Source organism: Ranitomeya variabilis, chromosome 4 (genome assembly GCF_051348905.1).
Source record: "Ranitomeya variabilis isolate aRanVar5 chromosome 4, aRanVar5.hap1, whole genome shotgun sequence".
In the NCBI taxonomy this organism is placed as follows: Eukaryota; Metazoa; Chordata; class Amphibia; order Anura; family Dendrobatidae; genus Ranitomeya; species Ranitomeya variabilis.
In genome coordinates, this window is record NC_135235.1 from 55,032,090 (window position 1) to 55,054,213 (window position 22,124).

Below are 22,124 nucleotides of genomic sequence, written 5' to 3' on the forward strand. Positions count from 1 at the left end.
AAAAAGCGAAACTTTTATATTAGATAGAGTCATTACAGAGTGATGTATTTCAAGTGCTTATTTCTGTAAATATTGATGATTATGGCTTACAGCCAATGAAAACTCAAACATTGCTTTGATAGCTTGTCTGCATTATGGTGTCTGATGTCTCTCATCTTCCTCTTTGCAATACCCCTATCAAAGCAACCTGGGCTTCCATAACACCTCAGCAGTGCCACAGGCTGATCACCGCCACGCCGCATTGATGCAGTAATTGATGCCAAAGGAGCGCCGACCAAGTATTGAGTACATTTACTGAACATATATTTCTGTAGGCCAACATTTCAGATTTTAAAATAATTTTTTCAAGCTGGTGTTATAAAGTACCATATATACTCGAGTATAAGCCGACCCGAGTATAAGCCGAGACCCCTAACTTTGCCACAAAAAACTGGGAAAACTTAATGACTCGAGTATAAGCCTAGGGTGGAAAATGCAGCAGCTACCGATACATTTCAAAAATAAAAATAGATACCAATAAAAGTAAAATTAATTGAGATATCAGTAGGTTAAGTGTTTTTGACTATCCATATTGAATCGGGAGCCCCATATAATGCTCCACACAATTCATGATGGGCCCCATAAGATGCTCCAAACAAAATACGCCCCATATAATGCTCCATAAAGTTTATGATGGGCCCCATAAGATGCTCCATAGAGATATTTGCCCCATATAATGCTGCACAAATGTTCATTATGGCCCCATAAGATGCTCCATAGAGATATTTGCCCCATATAATGCTGCACACATGTTGATTATGGCCCCATAAGATGCTCCATAGAGATGTTTGCCCCATATAATGCTGCACAAATGCTGATTATGACCCCATAAGATGCTCCATAGAGACATTTGCCCCATATAATACTGCACAAATGTTAATTATGACCCCATAAGATGATCCATGGAGAAATTTGCCCCATATAATGCTGCACAAATGTTGATTATGGCCCCATTAGATGCTCCATAGAGATATTTGCCCCATATGCTGTTGCTGTGATTAAAAAAAAATGACATATTCACCTCTCGTCGCTCAGGCCCCCAGCTCTTGCAATATTCATCTGTCCTCGTTCCACCGCCGGGCGCCGCTGTGTCTTCCGCGACCTCTGCACTGACGTTCAGGCAGAGGGCACGCAGTAACCACGTCATCGTGCCCTCTGACTTCAGCGTCACAGCAGAGGATGCGGAAGATGGAGCGGCGTCCGGCAGTGGAACAAGGACAGGTGAATATCGCGCAATGCTGCTCACCCTCCCCATTATACTCACCTGCTCCCGGAACGGTCCCTGGCAGCTTCCCTGATAGTCTTCTCCATGTGCAGACAGCTTCTTCCAGCATTTAGCGGTCACCGGTACAGCTCATTACAGTAATGAATATGCGGCTCCACCCCTATGGGAGTGGAGTCGTGTCCATATTCAATACTGTAATGAGTGGTACCATGTGACTGCTCAATGCTGGAAGAAGCTGTCAGCGCCCGGAGACCATTGGAGATGCAGGGACTGCGCCAGGAGCAGGTGAGTATGTGACAGCCGCCGCTCCCCCACCAACCCCCCTGGGACAATGACTCGAGTATAAGCCATGAGGGGCACTTTCAGCCTAAAAAAATGGGCTGAAAATCTCGGGTTATACTCGAGTATATGCGGTATTCTAATTTACTGAGATAATGACTTTTGTGTTTTCATTGGCTGTAAGCCATAATCATCAACATTAACAGAAATAAACACTTGAAATAGATCACTCTGTTTGTAATGACTCTATATTATATGAGTTTCACTTTTTGTATTGAAGAACTGAAATAAATTTACTTGTTGATGATATTCTAATTTTCTGAGATGCACCTGCACATCACCAGGCTTAGTACAGCAATCAATTGTAATGTCAAGTCAGCTCCATATACAATTTGTATCGCATGAACCTACAACTCCCAGTATGTCCTTACTAATGGTAGATGATGATGATGGTAGATGATGGGAGATGTTGTTATCAGTCATTATCAGAATGCAGACCATGCAGGAACCACAGCCCTGATAAGACAGGTACCTTACATACAGGTACCTTATGGATGACATCTTCTCTGATTGAGTTGTTCTCTTTCTTTTTGTCTCCATCTTGTCCAGACACCATGTCCATTATGACTTTTCACATCTCATTTCTGCAGACTTCCATCTTCTCCAGTCCTCTGCAGCACATCTCAACATGTTGCCCTTAACAATGATAGTGTTATTAAAATGCCCTTTGTATAAAATATCTGTCCATACTATGCTTTAAATATGCCTCCTATGGTATATGGCCTTCACACTGTATTCCATTATCAGCTCTAACCGCCACACCGTCCACCCTTTTGAACCTCAATCTATATCATGGCTGTCCCCTCTCCACTGTTTTCCCTTTACTCTCTAAATCTCCACACTCTCAGCATACTGTGCCCCCTCTTCATGCTATGCTTTCATACACACTACTCTGTCTTCTCCCCAGTTATACACTATGATGTCCACCACAGCACCCCTCGCAGTATGACATTAATCACAGACCCCCAATATACAGTATGATGCCAACTCCAGCCCACTATAGAATATGGTAGATAAACTTGGCACTCACAAAACGTAGATGCGGTGAGATTTAAAGAGGTAAAGAGTACATACTCTTATCCACAAGCAGTGGATACTGCATCCATTCTACCTCCTTACTTCTATTGACCTGGTGTCACTGCGGCATTACCGGTCAACCTACTAGCATTGGGAATTCTCATATATGACCCTGAGACTTAAAAATAGCTGTTTGAGGTACATTGATGAAGGTCAAAACTGACCGAAATATCTACTGTATGTACTCTTTACCTCATTAAATCTCACCGCATCTACGTTTTGTGAGTGCCAAGTTTATCTATCTAACTAGCATGGTTTGGGCACCTACTTGAGCACCACTAGCTAGTTGTGCCCACGTTATCTCTTCCTACCACTATAGAATATGGTCACCACAGCCCCCTATACAGGATGGTTACTAAATTCCTCAGTATGTCTGCTACAGCCCTCTATACAGTGCTCACCACAGCCCCCTTTACAGTATTATGTCTCCACAGCCCACAGCATAATGTCCTCCACATCCCATCTTGTGATGGCCTCCAGCAGACCCTCTCAGCAGCTCCTCTTATGATAGCCCCCCAACAGCCCCTCTTCTTATAGCATTATAATAGAAGGAAATGTAAAAATAAGCTCCAGGTTCCCCGTCCAGCGTAGCCACCCCGTCTCCTCTTTTGCCTGGTATGGCAGTGAGCACTGCATGTCACAATGACATCACTGTATCGCAAAGACAATGGAAATACAATTGAGTGTGGGGAAGGAGCGATGGCTAGAGCGCAGTAAGAGAGAAGGGTGAGCGGTTTCAGTGATTGATACTGCTCACATGTGTGCCTGCACCCCAGCCGTCACAGTGCTGAATGCCTGTGGCCAGAGGAAGGAGCTGGGTGGCCGCAGGTATTCAGCTATGTCATTTTTTTAACTAATCAGTGTCCCACCTCGGGTAGACAGGAAGTAGCGCTCTAGGCATGTGCCTACCATGCCTACCCCTCGTCCTGGCCCTGCTGCCAAGAGTGAAGGTTTTTGCTGCAAAAAACCCACTGCAAAAATGCAATGTTTTAACATCTCCTAATAGTATCAGTAGTAATAATTATACACAAGATCTCTGTAAATAGTAAAATCATAAATAAAAAGTCGCTCATTGGTGACATGATCCTTGGATGTGATTTGATGTGTTTTGATGCACCCTACCCACTTTTTCCACCACTTCTACACTGAGTTGAAGAAGAAAAGTGCAACAGTGCCACCCTATTGCCCTTAATAGTGATGGTAACTTCTTTTTGTTAACCCCCACAGTAAGAGTATCCCCTAAACTAAAATATATTACAGTAGTGATGTCCCCCTTTGTGACCCCTTCACTGTAGAAATGTCCTTTTTGGTAGCCCCTTTACATTAATAATGTCCCCCATTTGGACGCTAAAGTCACCCATTCTGGCCCCTTACAATGATAATATTCCCTAACTTGACAACCATACAATGATAATATCCCAGGCCAATACAAGGATAAGGTTACAATAATAATGTCCCCCATTCTGGCCCCCATTCAAGAATAATGTCCCCCATTCTGGCCCTCATACAATTATAATGTCCACCCATTTGGCCTCTATCCAATAGTAATGTCCCCCATTGTTGCGTTCGTTGCATAGCTATTAAAAAAAACAACCATTTCACTCTCCTGTCCTCACGAGCTTCCATCACAAGCAGCTCTATCTTTCTGCACCATCGCCCTGCACCGGTGGCGCAATGCAGTGACGACAATACCCCACCTACAGTGGGATGCCCGATGTCACCTTGTAACTGGCCCGGCCTGCTGGCCAGTGTGCTGCGTCTCTGTCTGAGAGGGGAGATGCAGCTTTTTGCACCCCTTCCCCAATTCAGACCCTCCTTCAGATAGCTCAGATCGCAGCCTGAGGCGAGATGCTTATCTCGCTGCATGGTAGTTGCTGTCCTGACTCTGAGCACATACAATTTGATGCCTCCAGAAGTCCCCTCACAGGATGGTGATAAAAAAGGAAAAAATTATTCTATGGCTGCCTCACAGAGTGTGCTTGTCAAAAACTACAGACTGCGGCCTTTTGGCCATGTACCTAGCATTTCTTGGTCAGCATTTCTTGGGAGTTGTGTTAAAAAATATAAAAGATATGTGGATTCACCTTTTGAGGAGGATCCTATGAGCCCAGGTCTACGTGGGCACATGGATACAGAATGTTGATGCAGCAGCAAAAAGGCAAGTATGGAGCAAAGACTTGAAGCATTGGGTGCCACAACAGCAAGACACAGGAAAGAACAAGACAATGCACGCAGAAGCAAGCCAGGAGCAGTTAGTGGTGCACAGTCAAACTAACATAACGATGAGTCTTAATGCCAACACATAGGTGTGTGTCTTAGTGGGCTTTATATTGGTCCAGTCAGATGATGATCCATATGAGCATATCGGGAAACTTGCAAAACCGGGTGTGTAGCACAGCATAGGGCAGGGGCCATAGGGGAAGGAGAAGAAGTCCTGCTGAGTAAGGGCAGATATGTAATAAAAGAGATGCAAAAAAATAGAATAGAGACATTTAACTATGTACAGTCATATGAAAAAGTTTGGGCACCCCTATTAATCTTAAGCTAAATGTTTTATAAAAATTGTTTTTTTTTGCAACAGCTATTTCAGTTTCATATATCTAATAACTGTTGGACACAGTAATGTTTCTGCCTTGAAATCAGGTTTATTGTACTAACAGAAAATGTGCAATGTGCATTCAAACTAAATTTGACAGGTGCATAAGTATGGGCACCCTTATCATTTTCTTGTTTTAAATACTCCTACCTACTTTTTACTGACTTACTAAAGCACTTTTTTTGGTTTTGTAACCTCATTGAGCTTTGAACTTCATAGCTAGGTGTATGCAATCATGAGAAAAGCTACTTAAAGTGGCCACTTGCAAGTTGTTCTCCTGTTTGAATCTCCTCTGAAGAGTGGCATCATGGGCTCCTCAAAACAACTGTTAAATGATCTGAAAACAAAGATTATTCAACATAGTTGTTCAGGGGAAGGATACAAAAAGCTGTCTTAGAGATTTAACCTGTCAATTTCCACTGTGAGGAACATAGTAAGGAAATGGAAGAACACAGGTACAGTTCTTGTTAAGGCCAGAAGTGGCAGGCCAAGAAAAACATCAGAAAGGCAGAGAAGAAGAATGGTGAGATCAGTCAAGGACAATCCTCAGACCACCTCCAGAGAGCTGCAGCATCAACTTGCTGCAGATGGTGTCACTGTGCATCGGTCAACTATACAACGCACTGTGTTTTTTTGCCGCCATGCATAACACCTTTTTGTATGACCAAACAACTCAATCTTGGTTTCATCAGTCCACAGGACCTTCTTCCAAAAAGAAATTGGCTTCTCCAAATGTGCGTTTGCATATCTCAGCCGACTCTGTTTGTGGCGTGCTTGCAGAAACGGCTTCTTTCGCATCACTCTCCCATACAGCTTCTCCTTGTGCAAAGTGCGTTGTATAGTTGACCGATGCACAGTGACACCATCTGCAGCAAGTTGATGCTGCAGCTCTCTGGAGGTGGTCTGAGGATTGTCCTTGACTGATCTCACCATTCTTCTTCTCTGCCTTTCTGATGTTTTTCTTGGCCTGCCACTTCTGGCCTTAACAAGAACTGTACCTGTGTTCTTCCATTTCCTTACTATGTTCCTCACAGTGGAAATTGACAGGTTAAATCTCTAAGACAGCTTTTTGTATCCTTCCCCTGAACAACTATGTTGAATAATCTTTGTTTTCAGATCATTTGACAGTTGTTTTGAGGAGCCCATGATGCCACTCTTCGGAGGAGATTCAAACAGGAGAACAACTTGCAAGTGGCCACTTTAACTAGCTTTTCTCATGATTGCATACACCTGGCTATGAAGTTCAAGGCTCAATGAGGTTACAAAACCAAAAAAAGTGCTTTAGTAAGTCAGTAAAAAGTAGGTAGGAGTATTTAAAACAAGAAAATGATAAGGGTGCCCATACTTATGCACCTGTCAAATTTTGTTTGAATGCAGATTGTACATTTTCTGTTAGTACAATAAACCTCATTTCAAGGCAGAAACATTACTGTGTCCAACAGTTATTAGATATATGAAACTGAAATGGCTGTTGCAAAAAAAACAATTTTTATAAAACATTAAGCTTAAGATTAATAGGGGTGCCCAAACTTTTTCATATGACTGTAACTATCTGCTTCACAAAATGAGGGTGCCACATACTACTGATTTTTTGCACACACGTTTTATTGGTCAAATTTAATGTACATACATGACATACTGATACTGTGGTCTGTGGCTGCTACTGTTTTTTGGGTATCCTGTTAACCTAACATTTCTTGATCCATTTTAGGAAGTGAGGAATTGCGGTTCAAGACAGTGACAAAAGTTAATCCTAGCGCAGTAAAAAAAATGCATGGTAAAAGGAAAAGTGGCAATAGCGTTGGACAAACTAATGAAAAAAAAAAATAAAGCATACTATGGCATCTGCCAATAAGAGTATGGGAGCCATAAGAAGCAGCACCACCACTGCATTACTTATCCAGATTATGTAATGCAAGTGACAATTGTCCTCCAATGTATTCAGCAAGTGAATTAGTGGAGAAGTAGAGGCTAGTATGGACTATATTATACATCATTCATCTCAGTCACAGCAGTACAATGTTACCTCTTAGGTGGAGTCACACTCAGCGTAGGGAAATACGGTCTGTTTTTTTACCGGCGTAATACGCAGAGATGATCCCAAAACAGTGATCCGTATGTCATCCGTAGGCAGGGTGTGGCTGCGTATTTTGAGCATGTAAACCTCCGTATGTAATCCGTATGGCATCCATAATGCGTTTTTTTCATGCAACCTTACAAAATGGACATTTAACGGTTTTGAGGCCTGAAATTAATTTAACTCATCAGCATCAACCCTATTTAAGGCCTCTACAACAGGTGGAACCCTCCCATATGGCCATTTTGCTGCTGTGCTTGTGTAGGTGTTTTGATGGTACTTGGGCAACATGTGTGACTTCCTGCATTTCACACCAACTCAGCGGGTGTTATTTAATTGGGTCTTGTCACACCGCTTTGGCCAGCCATACCCCGTGATAGTTGACCCGCGAAGGAGGAGAAGAATGTGGGTGCATCCACTTTTGAGGCAACACCTCACTAAAGGGCATTTTTACAGGCTCTATTCTGCTCTGCGGACACATCTGGACAAATTCTTCCAGTACTGTCGCATGACAATACCCACCTTCAGGGCCGTATTTGCCACTAGGCACTTGAGGGCACGTGCCTAGGGTGGCAGGATGCGGGGGGCGCACTTGAGCAAGGTTTTTTTTTTTTATAAAGTCCGGGGTCAAGCGCCGGAGACAGTATGGGGGCCGAAAAGTGAGTGGTCACAAAATAGAAACTGAGTAGTGAGGGCATAGCATGGAGGGACAATGTAAGGGCACAGCCAGGAGGGGACAGTATACCAAGGAGTACAGTATAAATACTAAGCCCTATAGGGGGACACAGTGAGAGAGGACAGTGTGAAGAGGGGGCCGGTATGGAAAGGAGAGGTCAGTGTGAAGAGCATGTACCATAAGAGGGACAGTGTGGGGGTCATATTTTGTGCAGACAATATAGTGAGGGGCAATTATTTATTCAGGAGCATTATAATGACACTTGTATCTTTAAGGGCGTCTTGTGGAGATTTTCTGCAAAAGAGCGGAGAAGATGGAAGTCTGCAGAGACGGCTGTGGCTGAGAAAACTCATCATGGGGTCTGGACAAGATGAAGAAAAGAACAACGGCTCCAGAGACGATCTATAAGGTACCTGGATGTAAATGTTATTTGTGATACTAACTAACTCTCATGTTTTTATTTATGTTAGGAGCATTAACCCCTTCACCCCAAAGCCTGTTTTCACCTAAGTGACACGGCCAATTTTTACAATTCTGACCACTGTCACTTTATGAGGTCATAACTCTGAAACGCTTCAACGGATCCTGGTGATTCTGAGATTGTTTTCTCGTGACATATTGTACTTTATGATAGTGGTAAAACTTCTTCGATATGACTTGCATTTATTTGTGAAAAAAACAGAAATTTGTTGAAAATTATGAAAATTTAGCAATTTTCAAATTTTTCGTTTTTATGCCCTTAAATTAGAGAGTTATATCACATAATATAGTTAATAAACAACATTTCCCACATGTCTGCTTTACATCAGCACAATTTTGGAAACATAATTTTTTTTTGTTAGGGAGTTATAAGGGTTAAAAGTTGACCAGCGATTTCTCATTTTTGCAACAAAATTTGCAAAACCATTTTTTTTACGGACCACCTCACACTTGAAGTGACTTTGAGGGGTCTATATGACAGAAAATGTCCAAAAGTGACACCATTCTAAAAACTGCACCCCTCAAGGTACTCTAAACCACATTCAAAAAGTTTATTAACCCTTCAGGTGCTTCACAGGAATTTTTGGAATGTTTAAAAAAAATTGAACATTTAACTTTTTTTTCACAAAATTTTTACTTCAGATCCAATTTGTTTTATTTTACCAAGGGTAACAGGAGAAATTGGACCAAAAAAGTTGTTGTACAATTTGTCCTGAGTACGCCGATACCCCACATGTTGGGGTAAACCATTGATTGGGCACATGGCAGAGCTCGGAAGGGAAGGAGCGCCATTTGACTTTTCAATGCAAAATTGGCTGGAATTGAGATCGGAACCCATGTCATGTTTGGAGAGCCCCTGACGTGCCTAAACAGTGGAAACCCCCACAAGTGACACCATTTTGGAAAGTAGACCCTCTAAGGAACTAATCTAGATGTGTGGTGAGCACTTTGAACCTCCAAGTGCTTCACAGAAGTTTATAATGTGGAGCCGTAAAAAAAATTAATATTAATTTTCACAAAAAATGATCTTTTTGCCCCAAATTTTTTATTTTCCCAAGGGTAGCAGGATAAATTGGACCCCAAAAGTTGTTGTGCAATTTGTCCTGAGTACGCTGATACTTCATATATGGGGATAAACCACTGTTTGGGCGCATGGCAGAGCTCGGAAGGGAAGGAGCGCCATTTGACTTTTCAATGCAAAATTGGCTGGAATTGAGATCGGAACCCATGTCGTGTTTGGAGAGCCCCTACGTGCCTAAACAGTGGAAACCCCCACAAGTGACACCATTTTGGAAAGTAGACCCTCTAAGGAACTAATCTAGATGTGTGGTGAGCACTTTGAACCTCCAAGTGCTTCACAGAAGTTTATAATGTAGAGCCGTAAAAAAAAAATAATATTAATTTTCACAAAAAATTATATTTTTGCCCCAAATTTTTTATTTTCCCAAGGGTAGCAGGATAAATTGGACCCCAAAAGTTGTTGTGCAATTTGTCCTGAGTACGCTGATACTTCATATATGGGGATAAACCACTGTTTGGGCGCATGGCAGAGCTCGGAAGGGAAGGAGCGCCATTTGACTTTTCAATGCAAAATTGGCTGGAATTGAGATCGGAACCCATGTCGTGTTTGGAGAGCCCCTGACGTGCCTAAACAGTGGAAACCCCCACAAGTGACACCATTTTGGAAAGAAGACCCCCTAAGGAACTTATTTAGATGTGTGGTGAGCACTTTTAACCCCCAGTTGTTTCACTAAAGTTTAGAATGTAGCGCTGTGAAAATCAAAAAATCATTTTTTCTTTCCACAAAATGATGTTTTAGCCTGCAATTTTTTTCCCCCAAGGGTAACAGGAGAAATTGGACCACAAAAGTTATTGTCCAATTTGTCCTGAGTACGCTGATACCCCATACATTGGGGGGAACCACTGTTTGGGCGCACGGCAGAGCTCGGAAGGGAAGGAGCGCCGTTTGAAATGCAGACTTAGATGGATTGGTCTGCAGGTGTCATGTTGCATTTGCAGAGCCCCTGATGTACCAAAACAGTAGAAACCCCCCAAAAGTGACCCCATATTGGAAACTAGACCCCCCACGGAACTTATCTAGATGTGTTGTGAGAACTTTGAACCAACAAGTGTTTCACTACAGTTTATCACGCAGAGCCGTGAAAATAAAAAATATTTTTTTTTCCACAAAAATTATATTTTAGCCCCCACATTTTTATTTTCCCAAGGGTAACAGGAGAAATTGGACAACAAAAGTTGTTGTGCAATTTGTCCTGAGTACGCTGATACCCCATATATGGGGGGGAACCACTGTTTGGGCGCTCGGCAGAGCTCGGAAGGGAAGGAGCGCCGTTTGAAATGCAGACTTAGATGGATTGGTCTGCAGGTGTCATGTTGCATTTGCAGAGCCCCTGATGTACCTAAACAGTAGAAACCCCCCACAAGTGACCCCATATTGGAAACTAGACCCCCCACGGAACTTATCTAGATGTGTTGTGAGAACTTTGAACCCCCAAGTGCTTCACTACAGTTTATAACGCAGAGCCGCGAAAATAAAAAATATATTTTTTTCCACGAAAATTATATTTTAGCCCCCATGTTTTTATTTTCCCAAGGGTAAGGCTGGTTTCACACTTGCGTTTTTTAAAAAAACGCATGTGTGAAAAAACGCATGTAATCGCGGTAAAACGCATGCGTTTTTTTAGACGCATGCGTTTTTATAGAAAAACACAAGAAAACAAGAAAAAACCAAAAAACCCTTACCCTACCCCTAACCCTACCCCTACCCCTAACCTGAAATACGTGGCACTGAAATACGTGGCACTGAAATACGTTTATATACGTATATACGTATATACGTATATAAGTGCCACGATATTTCAGTGGCCACGTATATAAGTGCCACGTATATAAGTGCCACGTATTTCATGTACATGCCACGATATTTAAGTGCCACGTATTTAAGTGCCACGTATTTAAGTGCCACGTATTTAAGTGCCACGTATTTCACGTAAATGCCACGATATTTCAGTGCCACGTATTTCACTGAAATACCGTGGCACTTAAATACGTGGCACTGAAATATCGTGGCACTGAAATATCGTGGCACTGAAATACGTGGCACTGAAATACGTGGCACTGAAATACGTGGCACTGAAATACATGGCACTGAAATACGTGGCACTGAAATACGTGGCACTATGACTGTCAGAAAATGTTCATTAAACGGTTAGGGATGAGTTTAGGGGTAGGGTTAGGGTTAGGGTTTGGATCCCTTTATCACCTTGATGGTGGTGGGTGACTTTTCAGTGTGTGTTCTGTTTTTTTTCTATAAAAACGCATGCGTTTTTAACGCAAACAAACGCGTTGAGATCGGACGCCATGTCGCGTTTGGAGAGCCCCTGATGTGCCTAAACAGTGAAAACTCCCCAATTCTAACTGAAACCCTAACCCCAACCCTAACCCTAGTCCTAACCCTAGCGCTACTTTCACACTAGCGTTTTTTTGCATACGTCGCAATGCGTCGTTTTGGCGAAAAAACGCATCCTGCAAAGTCATCTGCAGGATGCGTTTTTTCCCCATAGACTAACATTAGCGACGTATTGACACACGTCGCAAGCGTCGTGCGACGGTTGCGTCGTGTTGTGGCGGACCGCCGGCAGCAAAAAACGTTACATGTAACTTTTTTTGTGTTGACGGTCCACCATTTCCGACCGCGCATGCGCGGCTGGAACTCCGCCCCCACCTCCCCGCACCTCACAATGGGGCAGCGGATGCGTGGAAAAACAGCATCCGCTGCCCCCGTTGTGCGGCGCTTGCACAGTATGCGTCGGTATGTCGGGCCGACGCAGCGCGACGGCCCCGTACCGACGCTAGTGTGAAAGTAGCCTAACGGGAAAATGGAAATAAATATATTTTTTAAAATTTTATTATTTTTCCCTAACTAAGGGGGTGATGAAGGGGGATTTGATTTACTTATATAGCGTTTTTTGGGCGGATTTTTATGGTTGGCAGCCGTCACACACTAAAAGACGCTTTTTATTGCAAACAATAGTTTTTGCATCACCACATTTTGAGAGCTATAATTTTTCCATATTTGGTCCACAGAGTCATGTGAGATCTTGTTTTTTGCGGGACGAGTTGACGTTTTTGCTGGTACCATTTTCGGGTACATGACATTTTTTGATCGCTTTTTATTCCGATTTTTGGGAGGCGGAATGAACAAAAACCAGCAATTCCTGAAATTCTTTTAGGGGGTGCATTTATACCGTTCCGCGTTTGGTAAAAAGGATAAAGCAGTTTTATTCTTCGGGTGAGTACGATTACAGCGATAACTCATTTATATAATTTTTTTATGTTTTGGCGCTTTTACACAATAAAAACTATTTTATATAAAAAATAATTGTTTTTGCATCGCTTTATTCTGAGAGCTATAACTTTTTTATTTTTCTGCTGATGATGCTGTATGGCGGCTTTTTTTTTGCGGGACAAGATGACGTTTTCAGCGGTACCATGGTTATTTATATCCGTCTTTTTGATCGCGTGTTATTCCACTTTTTGTTTGGCGGTATGAGAATAAAGCGTTGTTTTTTGCCTCGTTTTTTTTTTTTTTTACGGTGTTCACTGAAGGGGTTAACTAGTGATATAGTTTTATAGGTGGGGTTGTTACGGACGCGTCGATACTAAATATGTGTACTTTTATTGTGTGGTGTTTTTTTTATTTAGATAAAGAAATGTATTTATGGGAATATATTTAATTTTTTTTTCTTTATTTAGGATTTTTTTTTTATTTATTTTTTTTACACATGTGGAAAAAATTTTTTTTTACTTTTTTACTTTGTCCCAGGAGGGGACATCACAGATCGGTGATCAGACCGTGTGCATAGCACTCGGTCTGATCACCGATGTGACAGGCACGTTCCACAGGCTTGCCGGCGCCTGCTATGAGGATTCTCAGCAGACGCCGGCAAGCAGGGTCATCTTATGACCCGGAAGGAGTCCCGCGGCCATCTTGGATCCGGGGACTCCTTCCAGGTCACCGGAGCAGCGCGATCTCATCGCGCTGCTCCGGTGGGAGAGCGCAGGGAGCCCCCGTCCCTGCGCGATCCCCCTCTATGCCGCTGTCACTATTGACAGCGGCATCAGAGGGGTTAAATGCCCGCGATCGGCGACAGCGCCGATCGTGGGCATTGCTGCGGGGTGTCAGCTGTCATATACAGCTGACACCCGCACCCGATCACCGCGGCGCTCAGCGTGAGACCGCGGTGATCGGGGCGCCGTACTAGTACTGCGGCTGGCACTAATGCAGTGCCGGCAGCGCCGTACTAGTACGGCGCATGGCACGAAGGGGTTAAAGGGGATGTCCAGGTTTGTGATGAGTCTGCAGTCATTCTTTGTGACTGCAGACTTCTGAATTCTCACAGCGTGCCCTGCACGCTGTCAGGATTCTCTCGTGCTGGTGATTTACATACATGCGGTCACATGCTGACTAGACATGTGTGGCCTCCATCAATGAAAATGAACTGAGCGAGGCAGGGCATGTCTAGTCGGAATGTGGTCAGAAGTATACAAATCGCATGATTGTGCTGACATGACCGTCCACCGGCAAGGGATAATCCTAAAAGTGTGCAGTTCATTAGTTGTTAGCTGCAATGTCAGGATTCAGCTCTGCAGGTTCCAGTAGTCGTCACTCGTCACATGGACACTTGACTCATATGCGATTTTCACACTTATGGTCCTGTGACAACGAGCTTGCTCTGCTTCTCTCTGTTTTTCACTGATCATTGAGAGCATTAGGGAGAGGAGCTTGTCGGTACATGACTAAGTGTGCAAATCACATATGTCCTGTGGGGAGGGAGGGCACCAAAATGAATTCTTGCCCCTGGTGCCAGAAAACCTAGATACACTCTGCCGGTATGCCACTGCGAGCGGTGATTACCGGGTCCGGTGGAGGGATGTCTGTGCACAGGCAGTGAGGCAGGGACTGAGGGCGTGCACAGACAGAATGGAGGCCCGGAGACTGCCCGTCCCAGTCTAAGCCTGGAGCCCTCATTATATGTCAATGTAACATGTCAGTTAATAAATTGTTTTCCTAAAGTTTTATAGAGTAGTTTTAGGTCAGGGAGGGATGGTTAGGGATGAGCTAGCAAGGTGCAGGGACAGGTAGTGATGTCTATTTGTGGACATGTGCGGCACTTGCAGTTTTGCACTTGCGGTGATACAAAAAATTGCTGCAAGTAACGCATTTGCCGGATCGCGGCAAAACCGCAAGTGCCGCACATGTCCGCAAGTCCCATAGGGAATAAATGAGGCCAAACGCAGTGTTGCTGCAAGTGATCCGTTACATGGCAGATGTGGAAAAACTGCCGCATCTGCTGCAAAAGGCTACTTTGACATCAGCGATTTATGGCAAAGTCACTGCCGATAGTGTCATACTCACCAATGGGGGAGGCAGCACTAAAAGTGCCTAGGGCAGCAGAAACTCTAAATACGGCCCTGCCCACCTTTGATATCTTGTTAGAGACAGTACATCCAGGAATAACATATCAGGATACCAGGATGCGGAAATGCATATCCGCAGAGGAGCGTCTTCGCCTTACCTTACGGTATGTATTCACCATCCTCACATACTGTACGTTGATGATGTTTTTTGTCCTATTTAGATTTTCCTAGCATCTGAATTAAATTATATTAATCAATTTTAGCCCCGGATGGGAAATATATCAGGGTGCGTAAGCCGCCGAACACGGGCTCACAATTCTACAATTATAAGCAGTTTTTCTCTGTAGTTCTGTTAGCTGTAGTTGACAGTAACCACAGGTTTATAATTGTAGATATTGGGGCCTATGGGCGAACTGGAGATGCTAGAGTCTTCAATTCGTCCATTATGGGTCGGCGGCTATGTGAAAACCTGTTGGACCTCCCACCACCACGACAACTCCAAGGCTCCAATGCTGAAGCAATCCCTTATGTACTTGTGGCAGATGAGGCCTTCCAATTGACCAGGCATGTCACGAGGCCTTATCCCCGGCGCAACTTGGACCACCGGCGGCGGGTGTTTAATTTGAGACTTTCACGGGCGCGGCGACTGGTGGAGTGCGCCTTTGGCATTATGTGTGCCAAATGGTGTGTCCTCCAGTCTGCCATTCAGCTGAGTGAGGCAAGTGTGAATGAAGTCATAAAAGCTTGTGTTGTTTTACACAACTTCAAAAGAATTCATGAGTGTTCCTCAGCTAATAGTGGTGAAGGCATGTTGGCCAATGTGGGTAGGCCTACACCACAAGTTCTTCATCAGCGGCATCCCCTTTCTGGCCTTAAAGTTAGGGATATTTATACAAATTATTTTGTTTCTTCTAGGGTGCTACTACCTGGCAAGATATTGCTGTCTCTATGTTGTAATTTTTTTTGTTTTACCTATATATACATCCCTAATTATAAAATTATATTACTTTATTGTTTTTTTTTTAATTTAAATTTTATGTTTGAATTGTGTATGGTGTAATAATGATTTGTCAAACACAAAGAAATTGGCTTGTTAATTTTTGTTTATAAATGATATCATAAGCCAAAATATTTTTTTTAACAACATAATTACATCATATGGCTTTTGTGGCTATTTAAACTTGGCCAAAGTGTACAAAATTAAAAAAATAACATTGCTATTACAGCAGATTAAATAATGTTGGTATATCACACAAACTTATCATTGACAAATCTTTTTTTACAGATTCTGATATGTTGGTGGAGGTGATGGCGGCAGTTCGGGTTGCTGCTCTTGTGGCCTTTGTTGGGCCAATTGTCCTTCACCCTGTTGGTGGCTTCTCTGTTGGGCCTGCTCCAAAATCTACCCATGCTTAGATTGCCCAGTTGAGTACTAGCCATAAGGGTGGATACTATGGGCATCATGACGATAGTACACATCACGTGAGTCATAACTCCCACCAATATGGCCATGTCGTCCAATCCCAGGTTGGGACCAGCCTCTAACACTGGGTCTAGACAAGTGGCCATATTGGTAAGGTTGCTGGAAGGGTGCCATTTGGTTCGGTGTAGGCATTGGTGGGTTATGTTTGGGAAAGGGTTGAGATGTTGGCATTGGTGGGTTATGTTGGGGAAAGGGTTGAGGTGTAGGCATACGGAGGAGGTGCTTCAGATCCCTCCTGAGCATGCACTGGTTGATTTCTTTGCATACGCATGACATTACATGTTGACAGCTGCCACCTCTCAATGTATTCAAACAAATCATAAGGGTTATTTGGGGGGGTGCATGCATCAAGAAGGATTTGAAAGCACCCTCTCACATGTAGCCTCACCTCACGGGGTATGGAACGGAGATACCGGGCCAGGCTTCGCAAAAATGGCTCCTCACCATCATCCTGAGCAGCCTTGGCCAAATAATTTAACACATCAGTGTCCACATTCCTTCAGCTTTCTATTAGCTCTCTCCTTCTACGGCGTGAGGTGACAGCAGGCTGTGGGGAGGCCTCCAGTAGAACAGTGGGGCTGCTGCTGTGGCCAGGATCTTCAGGCATCACTGAAGTTGGTGCATCTGTGTGTGGGCCTGAATCATCTGGCCCAGGGGGATGTGGAAAATGAGGGGCAGCCGAAGATGGATCCAGAGGGATAAACAGGGTAGGAGCCGTAGATGGTCCAGCCACCTCTTCTCCTTCCCCAACAGGATCGATCAATGGCTCACATTCGGACCCTGTTGTCTCCCTCTCAGTGAGGTTGGATTGTGTTCTGTTATGAAAATTGAAAAATTAAATTTTAGAAATCATCTATGAGAATTCCAAACATATGTGTAATGTGGTGTGAGGTTTGTACTAACGGTCTGAGATCCATACTGGGATCCAGAAAGGACAGCCGGTCAAAATAAATATACTTCCTTTTTGCTGGAGCAGATGACCCACTTCTGGACCGCTGTTGCCTTTCTCTTCGGTACTGGTCCCTTATGCTGCGCCAACGTCTCATAACATCTTCCACTGCAATGACAGAGAAGAAAATAATGTATAAGGCAATTGTGCACATGACACTGGTATTGTCGAAGGTGTTGTATATCAAGCAGGGAAAACTGCACCCCAGCCCCACCATTTTAGTACCCCTTAGCCCACCAACTATAAAATGTTCCGCCAATAAAGACAAGACCAAATCATTTGTTTGGAATGATATAGGCCACAGCAGCCTTTATTCAACATACAACAATTAATACAGTGAATGCAAATACATTAACTTTAAAACTAGAAGGGGTCCTTGGAGCCCCCAAGAATCTGGTAATTAACAACCCATAAAGTGAACATAACATAACGGCAATTTACTTCCAGCCGTTCTAACCCTGGCTCGGGAGCACCAAAACCAAAAGAGGGTTCACTGTTCACGGTAATATTCCAGGAGATCCGACCACCCCTGCTGGAACTCCCCACCCCCATTCACCAGATCCGAAACATATTAAACTCCAAAAAACAGAGGAGCCATATGCCAATGGATCCCCCAAACCAATTTCCACCAACTCCAAGAACTCCCCCAGCCGCCATGGCCAAAATGACCCGAAAAACAAACTCCCCTCAAAACAATAACCACCACACCCCAACCAAAAGAAAAAATAGGGCGGGAGGGCAGGACTGCTTGTGACCCCAGAGAGCGGGAACTGACAAGACCCCACCCCTAACCCCCCTTTGTACTTAACTACAAACCCAACCCCTTGGGATTAGCCTAATCCCCTCCCCAACCCATTGTCATGTTGGCCTCCGCCTACGCTGTGGGTGGGGGGTACGGCTCACTCCGGCCCTTCCTGTGGTACCACAAGTTGTCAGTGATTTACCAGATTGTAATATGCCCTAATAAGCTGCATTTCTTAATAAATATCTTCACTAATCAAATTTAACACACAAATCCCACAATACCATAAAAGGGTAACACCATAGAATGTAAGTACACAAGGACAGGGTCCTCTCCCCTCTATACCAGTCTGTCATTGTAAATTTGCTTACTGTAAGTGAAATCTATAAATGCTGTACATAACCCCTTTCTCATGTCCAGCACCATTAAATAAATGGTGCAATATACATACAAAATCAGAATAAGATAAATAATAATAGTCTAAAAATATTGTTCTTACTGCAGTTTACAATATTAATTAATTGAGAAACATGAGTGTACTTACTTATTTGCCTCTGGCCCTCACGTGGCCGCTGCTCATAATCTGGGAAAAGGATACCACAGATGATCCTCCAACCAGCCTCTTTCCTAGCCATGTTAGCATAGTTTGAATCACGCTGGTCCCAAATTTCGGGCCTTTCTTGGACCAGAACCAGGAGCATACAGTATCTACATTGCTGATGTTTGCCATGCTGCTTGCAACTCTGTGGAGGCGTGCGCCAGATTTCCAGGATGTCTGTCTGGCTTTTTCAGCTAATTATCATGTCTAAGCTTCCTGATTGAGGGCTTGGCACATTTCCTGTCACCTGGAGATGTCTGGCGTATTTTTTGCAAGTCACACTGCTGGTCTGTGTGTAATCCGTATTTTTTGCGCACCCATAGACTTTCATTGGCAGATTGTTTGCGCAGTACGCTGACAAACGCAGCATGCTGCGATTTTCTACGGCCATAAAATACGGCTGCGAAATATACGGCAGATAGGAGCTGCCCCATAGAGAATCATTGGTCCATGTGCAATGCGTAGTTTTTGCGCCTCTCATACCTCGGTAAAACTCTCTAGTGTGACGCCGGCCTTACAGTGACACCATCAGTTTAAGTAATTTCTGCACAACTCTCCTCCTCCACTGCAAAAAAATAATAATTTTGATTGTGAGCTGTCAATTCCATCAATGATATCTCTCTCTCTTTGTGGCCTGATATGGATGTTCCTTTTGATATTACTAAGGCTGTGTTTATGGTAAAGAGCTAGAGAGAGGTTGAATACAGTCTTAGGAGTCTTCAGAGTGTTATTCATATCTTTTCGAGGATATCTATGGTTTTAGAATACATTCTATTTTGCGCCCCATTTATTCACAACAAATCAAATTTTGGGGAAAATTCACCAAAGCTGGCAAATTCAAATTTAAAAAGATTTGCTCTTCTCAAAAATCTACACGAACACGGCAACCAGCCGCGGGTGCTGTAGAAAAAGTTGGAATGATGTTTGTGCTGACGTCAGTGAGTTTAACGGAGTTCATTGGGTGTGAACTCACAGGACCTTTCTGATGGCACCAAAAGCATGAGAACCTTCTCACGCTCGCAGTGACATCAGTGAGGTGACAGGAGTTCACCGTGAGACACTTCATTGAGCAAGCACGCACAGCTCAGTGTCTCTGTTGGATGGCAGGCTGTATAGTCACATCATGCAACAATGCAGCTTGACAACTAGATGTAGCAGAGCTAGACTCGTTCCATGACAAATGAGTTATAATCTTCTCAGCGAACAGGAAAGGAATAATGCTGATTATTATTTTAATTCTGTTACCGAAGACATTGGCTTCTGTGGACTGGGCAATGATGTGAGCATGGTTTAATTTAGCTTCATTAAAGGAGTCTGTATGATGCTTTCAATTAAAGGACATGATTCTGGGTGTGTGTTTATTTACAATATAACTATTGCATAATTAATGAGTAGACGTCTTATAGATGCCTTTCCATTATGAAGCTCTGGGCTTGATGTCACTGGACAATGCAAAGGTGACATCAACCCTACAAATATGAACCCCTCTTGCCAACCCCACAAGGTAAGTAAGAAAAGTTGGGCAACGCACCAGAATTGGTGCATCTAATAGATGCGCCATTTCTGAGCAGCTGCTATTTTTAGGCTGGAGTGGCCAATGTCCATGGCCCTTTACCAGCCTGAGAATACCAGCCCCAAGCTGTCAGCTTTAGCTTGGCTGGTTGTCAAAAATGGGGGACCCACATCATTTTTTAATATTATTTATTTGCATAATTAAAAAAACAGCGTGGAGATCTCCTCTATTTTTGATAACCAGCCTTGCTAACACTGACAGCTGAGGGTTGCAGCCAGGGCCGGACTGGCCATCTGGCAATTCTGGCAAAGGAAGGCAGAGTTTGCCATAAATCCAAAGAAGTGTGTCATGGGGAAAGAAGAGGCAAATACTTGGGCTACATTGTTGGAAGGGGTGAAATAAAGCCACAGTAAATACGGTGAAGGCAATCCAAAATTGGCCGCAACCAGTCACCAAGAAAAAAGTTTGGGTGTTTCTTGGAATTGTGGGATACTATTGTCAGTTTATCCCGAATTTTGCCATGATAGCCGCCCTCCTGATTGATCTTCTTAAGGGCACAAAGATGTCGATGACTAAGTGGTCCTCTCAAGCGGAGATGGCGTTCCAGGAGTTGAAGCTCACCCTATGCAAACAGCCGGTGTTGGTCACCCTTAACTTCACAAAGGAGTTTGTTGTCCAGACTGATACTTCCGAGGTCGAATTGGGAGCTGTGTTGTCCCAGTAAGCAGATGGGAACGAACATCCAGCCCTGTATTTGAGTTTAAAACTCTCCTCCTTTGAAAAGAATGTAGCCATCGTAGAGGAAGAGTGCTTAGCCATCAAATGGTCAATTGACACACTGAGGTAGTATCTGTTAGGCCGGAAGTTCAGGTTAGTGTCAGATCGCCCCTGAAATAGATGAGGGAAAGAAACGGGAACAATGCCCAGTTGACTAAGTGGTTTCTGGCGCTCCAGTACTTCAGCTTCCACATCAAGCATAGGCCAGGGAAGCTGCATGGAAAGCAGATGTCCCATCCAGACTTCCCTGCTTAGTGAGTGAAGGTGCCAAAGCCCCTAGCTTTGGGTAGAGGGACCGATATGTGACAAGGTCACTGGCAAAGTGCTGGAGGGAAGATATGTTACACTAAGGCTATTAGCTTCAGTGATTTGAAACCCAGAAGTTTCCTCCTGCACACTATGTGTTGAGAGGGGTTAATTGGCTATTTTAAGGACTGGAACCATTTTGATCTGTTTCCCTGTTTTTGCCAAAGGGCCGTGTCTACATTGCACTTCCCGTTGGTATATGCCACATGTATAATAAACCAGCGAAGATTTAAAAAGAACCGATCTACCACAGTAGAATTTTGGCTACTAACAAAGATGATTTTTAAAATTGCCTAAAATATATTCTCACACAACAAACAAGCATCTTGCTTTTGTTTAGTTAGGCCGATAATCGGAATGAGCATTTCCGATTATCGACCTAACTAAACTATCTAAGCAGTCCTATAGTGTAAACCCCATTATTATATAGATTAGAACAAAATTACGATATTGAATTATATCATCTACTAACATCTTACAGAAATTTTTATATAGCTTTACATGATCTCCATTAGAAAACTCATAACAGAATAATACTGTGTGAGCGGTCTCAATGGTGAAACCTTCATATTTAAGTTGTATACATTTAATATGACCAAAATTGGAATGTCAGTTTATTCACAGGTGAGACCCTTGACACATTACAAGTCCAGGATGTGCAGTCACTGTCTTCACAATACAGGAGATATCATTGTGATTCACATCAGATTGTGGAAAAGGATCAACAGACAGAGTGGAGCCAATGATTAGCACATTTGCAAACTAAAGTGTTACTTGCTAATCTAGTGACATCTCAGACATCTAAG